Here is a 10,066-nt window from a genome sequence, read left to right on the forward strand (position 1 = left end):
GTGGGACCAGGTAAATGTCCAGTTAGGAGCCCCAGGGAGAGAGGGGAGTGGGTTACATGAAATGGTACAGAAGAGGACATGTTCGTGATTCACTGTATGTTGTGGAAATGGTACACATGTTCGTGATTCACTGTATGTGGCTGCTAGGTGGACAAAGTCAGGTGCTTGGCTGAAGAATTCAAGCATCCATTCATTGAGCAAAAGTCAGCATGCATTTTTAGAATTGGCATGCAAGGGGTAGGCTTTGGGGAAAAAAATTCTGATCTGGTCGACATGCTAAATGGGAGATTATGTCAGAACTGATAGAAAAGTTCAAGATTGAACTGCTAGAAATGTCTGAGGAAAATGTGGTGAGTTGACACCACAGATATCAGGAGAAGGGCCTGCTCTGGGATGGAAAAAATGAGTTGAAAGCTGCAGAGAGGACACTCAGTAGAGACAAAGAGGATTCCATCTGCTTTGCAAGCATGCAAGTTGCTGGGATCTTTCTAAGAAGAGCTTTGGAGGAAGGCAAAACATGGAATCTAAGTTGGACTCAGCTGCTGAGTGGATAAAGAGAGATAAAAAGGGAGCTAAAAACACATTTTTACATTCTATAGGGAGATATAGGGATAAAAATAGACAAAAAGAAATACACAGGGATAGAGATAAATATTTCTAGTTCTTTACTTGTCATCCTTGTGATATTGCATTCTGTCTTCATACTGGTTTCTTCATGGTTGCAAAATAGCTGCTATGTCTCCAGGCATTGTGACCATATTCCATGCAGGCAAAAAGAGAAGGGAGAGAAAGAAGAACAGAGTTCTCTTTTGTTCAAAGCTCTGTTGTTTGCCTTCACAGATGCAAGGAAATTGCATTTTCAGCTTTACTAGCCCCTTTAATAGAGCAGGCAAGGAAGAATTGGATTTGAAAGGGAGAATATTTATTCAACCTCAGAAAAGCAGTATCAATAGAGTACCATCATTTTTGATTTATAGGGTTGGCTCATCTTTTAAAAATTCAGTTTCCCCTGTGAGGAGTACTGCCATTTTCCCCTGATCCCAAGTGACTCTCATTTAAGTGTTTCTAGAATGAAAAATGAATTGAATCCACATACACTACATTTTTAAAATCGCAGCTTTATTAAGATGCAGTTTATGTACCATACCATTCACCCTATTTTTAAGGTGCACAATTTCGATTCAGTAATTTTTGTTTTGCTATTATACCCAATGTAGTGTGACCATCATCACGATTTCACTGCAGTGAATTTCTAAAACCCCCAAAGGAAATCCCTTACCTATGAGCAGCCACTTGCTAGCCCCCCACCCCAGCCCCTGACAACCACGAATTTGCTTTCCTTGTCTAAATATTTGTCTATCCTGCAAGCTTCATCTAAAGGGAATTGTACAGTATGTGGTCTTTTCTGTCTGACTTTCATTTAGCATGACATCACCCTTTAATACTGAGTAATATCCCACTGTATGGAGAGGCCACATTTTGTTTAAGCTGATAGACATTTGAGTGGATTCTACTTTTTGACTATCATGAATAGCGCTACTACAAACATTCGCCTGCAAGTTTTTGTTTGGACACCAGTTATCAATTCCTTGCAGTATCTGAGCCTAAGAGTCGAATGGATGGGTCATTTGGTAACCTCGTTTTGCCTTGTTTAGGAAGCACCAACCTGTTTCCCAAACAGCTGCCCCATTTTAGATTCCCACCAGCAATATACAAGGGTTACGCTTTGCATCCTCATCAACCCTTGTTATTGTCTATCTTTTTTAAGTTTTCGCTATCGTGGAGGGCATGGTTTTGAGTTGCACTGCTCTCGCTGATGGCTAATCACGTGACCATCTTCTCATGTGCTGATCAGACACTGGTGTTTCTTCTTTGGATAATGCCTTTTCAAATCCTTTTCCCATTTTTTTCTTTAATTTTGATAGCCATCTTTTAAAATGTTGACTGCATCTTCCTTTAACGTCTCATTTGGGTAAACACTGGTATGTTTCAGTCGATGAAAGATAACTGGGTGGAAATGGTGAAGGAATGTATAGTGCCTGAAAGATATTTGCAAAATATAGCCTTCCTCCATCTCCCCTGCAACTGCTGAGTGTATTCATTCCTAATGCAAACATGTTTTTCTCTGAGCATGCTGATAGAAACGGAATCATTAAATCATGCCACGTCACGATGCAGCTTTGACTTGCATAACTGCCTAGACTTAAGCTGTGGTTTCAACATGGAATAAGGCATGATAACAAGACAAGATTGTGTTCTAGCATACTCTTAATTTGTTATAATCACCATGGGCTTCTTCCTTTAATTTAGTCACACTTTTGTAACAATCCTTTAGAACATAGTGTCCTGCTAGGGTCTAATATAAAAGGAGCCGTTGCCACAAACACCAATTGTGATGGGCAAGCCACAGGTGTATGAAATTGCGCTATTAAGTCATTCATTAATCAGAACCTACCTTCCCTCATCAGCCCTGTTTTAAGTTGCAAACTTATTGTAAAAGATAAATATTCTCATAGGAATTAATTTCTCCAATTATTTTCTAACCTCTCATCATCTTTTAAATAAATTGATTAATAGAGAAGTAAGGCATTAGGAAATCTAAATAAAACTTCACCTATTTAACAAATTTCCTCAAATGAACTCTTTGTAATAAATTCTCTCCTTCAACTTTGTCATTTTGTTTCCATCCTATATCTATCAACTGTGAAATAGAATTGGTAATTATTGCTTCACATGCAGTTGACATGATGCTTAAAGCAATGATGTGTCAGGTTGTTTCTTCTTGGTGTGGATGTAGAAATGAAAAGATTGTTTGTTTCTAGCACAAGATTCTAATGAAACCTTGCCTAGCTCATTTGTGCTGAAATTTAAGGGCAATATTTCTCATTCCATCTTTCACAATAACAGAAAAAAAGCTGCTCTCTTCTTACTCCCCAAAGTTACTTCTTCTCCTCATGCTAATTGCCAGAAGTGGTATTTTTAATTCTGATAGCTAGAATCCATGGAAATATAAAGGAGAGCAGTCTCCTCTGCTCTTTAATGAGCAAAACTGAGTTTAGCCTACTTGCCATAATTCACTTACAGATTATTCTTGAGTAGTTAGTTGCTTTGAGCTTGTTACTCCAGTAATGAACAAGAGAATTAGCATCAAAGGAAGGAAGGGGTGTATTTAATGTTTTATTTGGTGCTATCATCAACCCGAGCAAGTTTGATTAAAGGAACAAAACCACTATTTGCATACGTTTCTCCCAGAATTTATTCTTAGCCTCATGATTGAATGACTAGTCTTGTTGATTGGAAAGTCCTAATTAACGATAATGGGATCAGATGAAGGTAGTGAATTACTGATTTGAACTCTATATTAGGTTAGCCTTCTCTATAAAAGTAGTGCCATCGATTTGACCTTTTCCAGCCTGTTTCCCCCCTAAAAATTCACACCCAGTGTTAGGAAACCAAGTTTTGTGTTCCAGCCTGGAAACTACCCTGAGCCTTATCTTTTGGCAACAAAAGTAAATCCAGGGATTCAGAGGAATCACAGAGAAGACTTCAGTTTCTACCCGAATTCAACAAGGAGACATTTGCAGTTCAGGGTACCTTCAGCTTAGGAGTGATTTGTGCCTGTAGAGTGGGACAATGTTCCAAATGTACAGACTTAGGGAAAAAAAGTGGAAAAGGTACAGATGTTTGAGCCAAATTATGAAACTTTTTTTAAAAATCCTTGTCACCCTTACACCAGTTCTGATTGTCCTTTCCTGTACTATTAGGTGTTGGAGCTTGTGTTTCCAAAATCTATGTTGCTGACCATCCTCAGACCGAAATCCATGATTTCACCTAGTCCCTATTTCAATATGAGTCACTATCTATAGCTGCACCAAAATTTAACAAAATCAGTCTCACAAAACAACATTTATTATCTCCACTTCCAGGATAGAGGAATCTAGGCTTGCTGTAGCCATGTCTTCTATTCAAGAAATCTCCCAAAAGCTGCAGTGTTCGTGGTGCCAGGGCTGGAGTCTCATCTGAAAGCATGTCTGGGGAAGGATCCATTTTTTAAACTCATTCACCTGGTTTTTGGCAGTGTCCAGTTTTGCGTGGACTGTTGGATGAATGGCCCAGTTCCTTGGTGTCTGTTGGCTTGAAGCCATTTCCTTTTCCTTGCCACAGAGACTGCTCTAAGGTGGACACTTCATCAAAGCCAGATGTGGCAGTGTTTTATCATCTCATCATGAAAATGACATTCTACGATGGAAGACATGTTCTATTGGCTAGAGGCAAATTACTGGGTTGGTCCCAAGTGAGAATTTCCTCAAGGGTAGGGAGCCATGCAGACGTGGGTGAGAAAGCTAAGAGTGAGGGAACTTCAGCAGCCACTGAGACCCAGCCTGCCAGAGAACACTTCCTCCAAACCCTCTAGTTTGATACTCACTGGATGGGGTTTATAAGTGGACAAGATAAAAATGCCTCTATCTCATGTCTGCTCCTCAGCCCTATCTAAATGTGAGTTCCACAAGCCTAAAGATAATTAGTAGGTATTTGACAATTACAGATCCACAATTTTGCAAATTGGATTTGCTCTGAAGAATCATAAGCAGTCAAGAAAGCATTCTAATATCTTTAATGACTGTGAAAGTGACTCTCTGAAGTACTAATACTTTATTAAATGGTGTGCTGGTTTGAAAGGAAGTATGCCCCCTAGAAAAGCCATGTTTTAATCAAAATCCCATTTCACAAAGGTAGAATAATCCCTATTCAATACTGTATGTTTGAAACTGTGATCAGATCATCTCCCTGGATGATGTGATTTAGTCAAGAGTGGTTGCTAAATTGGATTAGGTGATGACATGTCTCCACCCATTTGGGTGGGTCTTGATTGGTTTATTGGAGTCCTATAAAAGAGGAAATATTTTAGAGAAAGGAGATTCAGAGAGAGCAGAGAAGACCGACATAGCCATGAGAACAGAGAGCCTACAAGCCAGCAACCTTTGGAGATGAAAAAGGAAAATGCCTCCTGGGGAGCTTCATGAAAGAGGAAGCCAGGAAAGAAAGTTGGCAGATGACGGCTTGCTTGCCATGTGCCCTTCCAGCCGAGAGAGAAACTGTGACCGTGTTCGCCATGTAGCTTTCCAGATGAGAGAGAAATCCTGAATATCATCAGCCTTCTTGAACCAAGGTATCTTTCCCTGGATGCCTTTGATTGGACATTTCTATAGACTTGTTTTAATTGGACATTTTCTTGGCCTTGGTAAACTAGCAAATTATTGACTTCCCCTTTTTAAAAGCCATTCTGATTCTGGTATATTGCATTCTGGCAGTTAGTAAACTAGAGCACATGGTTATTCGATGGTTTACTCCTATTAAGTTTAAAAGTTATTATAATAGACTCAAGATTCAGGGATATGTTTGTCAAATGCCAAAGCTGCATTCTTCCACATTTTTAAAAAGATATTTAAATAAGATCACATAAATGTTTTTCTTTTAATTTCACACTTCCATCAGAGTAAACTAGGGAGTCAAGATGAGGTTGCTATTTTATTTTCTCAACAATACTAAGTTCTTCCTAATAGACACCTACTACATGCATGAAAACGTACCTGCATTTTATCCCCAAGTCCTCATCATCCTGCCACATTTATATTTTAATACATCAGAGATAATAGATATTTAGAGAGATTACGTATGTCCTGAGGTTATCAAGCTCATAAATGGCTAATTTGGATTGAAATTCTCATCTATTGTACCCCTAAAGCTGTTGCTCTTTTTAATTACTTGGATATTGTTGCAGGTTTCAAGGTGAAAAGGAGGAGGAGGATATTAACAATTGATGTTTTGAGTAGCATGGTGCATCTTCCACTCAAATGTACTATGACAATTAATTAAAAGACTGGAATTGGGAGCTAATGAAACCTCCTATTTTTCACGATGATCAAATAGAGGTCTAAAAGTTTCCAAACAATCTCAGAGACCAGATTGGGACCTCGAAGCCAGACACATTGATTTACTTTAGAACTCTATTCTGTATGCTAGCAGCAAAATGTATGGAATGGTTAGTTTTGAAAAAACTTCTAGAGTCATATTTCTAACTGACCTGAGGGTACTGAAAAAAACTACAGACCACAATGATAACATCACCATAAATTGTCCATTTCATTTCAAGCTTATAAATTATGGAAGATTAAATGATGAATCGCAAAAAGTTTCTTTTTAGTTGGATTAAGAAAGAGTCAAGTTCAGCTCTCTGTGATAAAGTCACAATGGGTTGTTGCCATACCAGATATTTATTCGGAAAAATTCAAGTGCCATCAGATGACCAGTTCGAACGGAGTAAATCATCACTGTCAGAGCAAGAAGCACATTCTTTGAAAGTTTGAACCATTTTTGTCAAGGGAAAGTTACTCCTTCTTGCCAAAGAGGATATTTTGGTCACGCCGATATACAATGAAATTATTACAATAATACGAAGGAAGCCACTAAGTGGGAGTCATTTAAACTTATTCACATAAAAATATGTGTGTATCAACATACATATTTTATTGCCTTTCTATTCTCCTCAAGCTATCAAGTAAGCTTTACAATGAAAGGATCAACTCAACAGGAAAGCAAATTGCAAAAACCCTCAAAGTCCTAGAAATGGAGAAGAGAGTTTCTTCAAGTTCTCAGCAATTCATGCAAGGAATAGGATGCATTTGTGGACTCAGAAGAGCCATTTGTCTCAAACTAGATTTAATTGTGTTCAGCACAAAGGTTTTGAGGATTGGATGCAAACTTTCACAAGGCACCATCTAGAGAAGTGTCTAAATAACAGCAGGGAAAATAAAAAGTCTGGACACTAGAAGAAAGAATACAGGAACTGTGACTCTTACACTCTATCAAGCCAGCTCTCTCCTTGGAATCTAAGCAACAGTCAACAATATAGGATCATCCACCCTTCATTCTACTTTGCTCTAAATTCTATTGGTTATTTCTATTAATTCTTTCTCTTCTCCCATTTCTTCTATATAGGCATTTCCTTGCAAGTCATTATCATTTTTTTATTTAAACAATTAACCAACACTTGCATTTCTCTGAATGCAAAGGAAATGAGGTTCTTTAAGGGACAAAACAAGATTTCCCCTATCAGGAGATAGAAATAGGGTAAGATATTGGGTAATTGGAGCTGAAGGGATACAGACTGTGCAACAGGACTGGACACAAAACTCAAAAATACACAGCACAATACTACCTAGCTGTAATACAATTATGTTAAAACACTGAATGAAGCTGCATGTGAGAATGATAGAGGGAGGAGGGCTGGCGGCATAAATGAAATCAGAAAAAAAGATAGATGATAAAGATTGAGATGGTATAATCTAGGAATGCCTAGAGTGTATAATCATAGTGAAATGTACAATGTACAAATTTTAAAAATGTTTTTGCATGAGGAAGAACAAAGGAATGTCATTATTGCAGGGTGCTGAAGATAGAAGGTAATTAATATTTTTAAATGTCACCTTATGTGTGAGACTAAAGCAAAAAAATTTGCTTTACAAATTTGTTTGTTATAAAAAAAAAAAAAAAAAAAAACTTTCCCTGTCATCCTTATTGAAATCATCCTTAGGAATGACGTGACTTACAAGCCAAATTCAGGTTAAGGAGTCTCCAAGACAGGACAACATCCTGCTCAAGGAGCCCCAAATGTGCAATAGTAGGCAAACCAGCTACCTGCAACCTTGACAATCTTACCAGAACAGAAAACCAACAGGGGATGCAGAGACTGTCTCTAATGAGATGCTGAGAAAATCTTGCATGTCATCCTCTCCATGAAGCACTGTCTTGGCGATGAACAATCAAGGACTTCAATCACAGTTGTGATATGATACCCATCATTAATGATTTTTTTACTTCAATCCAAAGCAACACTAATGCCCATGCCACCAGAGCATAAAGCTTTGCTGGCTAAGAGCTGTGTGGCTCTAAGAAGTTGAGTTGAGAAAGTGGTAGCAAGCTGAGGCAGCTGTGAACATGAACTACCAATTCTGAGCCTGTAGGACATGGTATCAACCTACAGTCCTCACTGCTGAGCTTGGGAATCTGAAACAACATTTGCAGTGAGCTCAAGGCACTCGGGATGCTTCTCATCTGTGCCTGAGTGTATCAGGAAGGCTAGAGCAGGCTGGAATGTGTGTGCCAGAGATGTCTCCAGCAGCCGCATTTGCTATGAGGATCCCCTGAGCCATGTTAATTGCTCTTCGATGCCTCCCTGCAATGTCCCTTCCTTCCCCCTTTGCTTCAGTATGGCTCAGTCCCACTTCAGGCCCAATGTCCCTCTCACCACCCCCTGGCTCTTGCCCCATTCTCCCTCAGGGGCATAACCCCAATCTATACTTTTCACATCTAATCCTGTCTTGTCATTTCCTTCTCAGAAGATCTGACCTAACATACAAGCTTTGAGCAAGATTTATGTATATGTATACATATATCAGAGAGAGACAGAGAGAGAATGATGGCTCCAGAATGCTAAAGATTCTAGGAGAAAGTGTGACCTGTTGAGATCTTGAGGATGGCCTTCAAGCCTCCAAAACTGTGCAGCAATATGTTCCTGTTGTTGAAGCCAATGCATTGTGTGGTATTTGTCATAGCAGCCCTGAAAAAGGGAGACAACTGCCTAAAGCACATTTCCATGCAAAAAACTTTGCCTTGACCTCAAGTCCATACACAACTGAACTTATTAGCATGAATGGAGATTGGAATTCTCTTCTCAGTGTCTTTATGTCTAAAAACTCTCGCACCACAGGCTGTGCCGATTTCATGCCTCTGAGCAGACCTCAGTTGGACCCCTGAACTGCTGACAGATGTCTGACAGATAGTCTTCTCTGAGTTTGCCTGGGGGTTCATACTTCATAGCTCAGTGATTTGTTAAATGAATGTGAGGTGGGAGGGGTCACTCTCATGACTTTGCTTGTATCATTTGGTCACAACTTGATGGGTGGGGGTGGGAGGAATTCCTAAATACATATTTTCACCGGATAAGATTCAGTGCAGATGAGGTAATTATGAAGGACAGATGAGTGAGTGATTCAAGGAAGACAAAAGAAAAGGAAAGAGAAGAAATGAAAACTGGAAAGGAAGGCGGTAGGGAGGAAGGGATCTCTGATGTACAAAACGAGTTCCACTTCCTCACTTGTCCATATATCAGCGTCTCATCAAAATCACATCATCTGTATTCTCACAAGCAATTCCTCAGTCTTGGAGCTCACCTCTATGAAAGTTATTCCTGCAAAGAAGAGGCTAAGCCTACTTTTAATTATGCCCAAGAGCCACCCCCAGAGAGCCTCTTTTGTTGCTCAGATGTGGCCTCTCTTGCTAAGGCAACTCAGAAGGTAAACTCACTGCACTCCCTCCTAGGCAGGACATGCCTCCCAAGGGCTGTAAATCTCCCTGGCAATATGGGGCAGGGCCAGGGGGATGAGTTGGGTCCCTGCATTATGGGGCTGAGAAAGCCTTCTTGACCAAAACGGGGAAGAGAGAAATGAAACAAAATAAAGTCTCAGTGGCCAAAAGATTTCAAACAGAGTCAATAGGTTATCCTGGAGGTTATTCCTGTGTATTATATAGATATCCCTTTTTAGTTTATGGTGCTTTAGAGTGGCTGGAGGGAAGTACCTGCTGCTGTTGAATTGTGTTCCAGCAGCCTTGATTCTTAAAGAAATCTGTATAACTATAAAACTTTTATAATGTGACTTTGTGATTGTGAAAACCTTGTATCTGTTGCCCCTTTTATCTAGAGCATGGATGGATGAGTTAAAAAAAAAAAGATAAAAATAAATAAATAATAGGAGGAGATTAAGTGTAAAAACTGGGTAGATTGAAATACTGTGGGTCAATGGAGGGGGGGTATGGGCATGGGATATACCTTTTCTTCCTTTTTATTTCTTCTTCTGGAGTGATGCAAATATTCCAAAAATGATCATGGTGAAGAATACACAACTATGTGATGGTATTGTGAGCCATTGATTGTATCATATGGTTGTACTGTATGGGTGTGATATTTCTCAATAAAAATATTTTTATTCATATGTACAATCATTGT

The sequence above is a fragment of the Tamandua tetradactyla genome, chromosome X (assembly GCF_023851605.1).
Source record: "Tamandua tetradactyla isolate mTamTet1 chromosome X, mTamTet1.pri, whole genome shotgun sequence".
In the NCBI taxonomy this organism is placed as follows: Eukaryota; Metazoa; Chordata; class Mammalia; order Pilosa; family Myrmecophagidae; genus Tamandua; species Tamandua tetradactyla.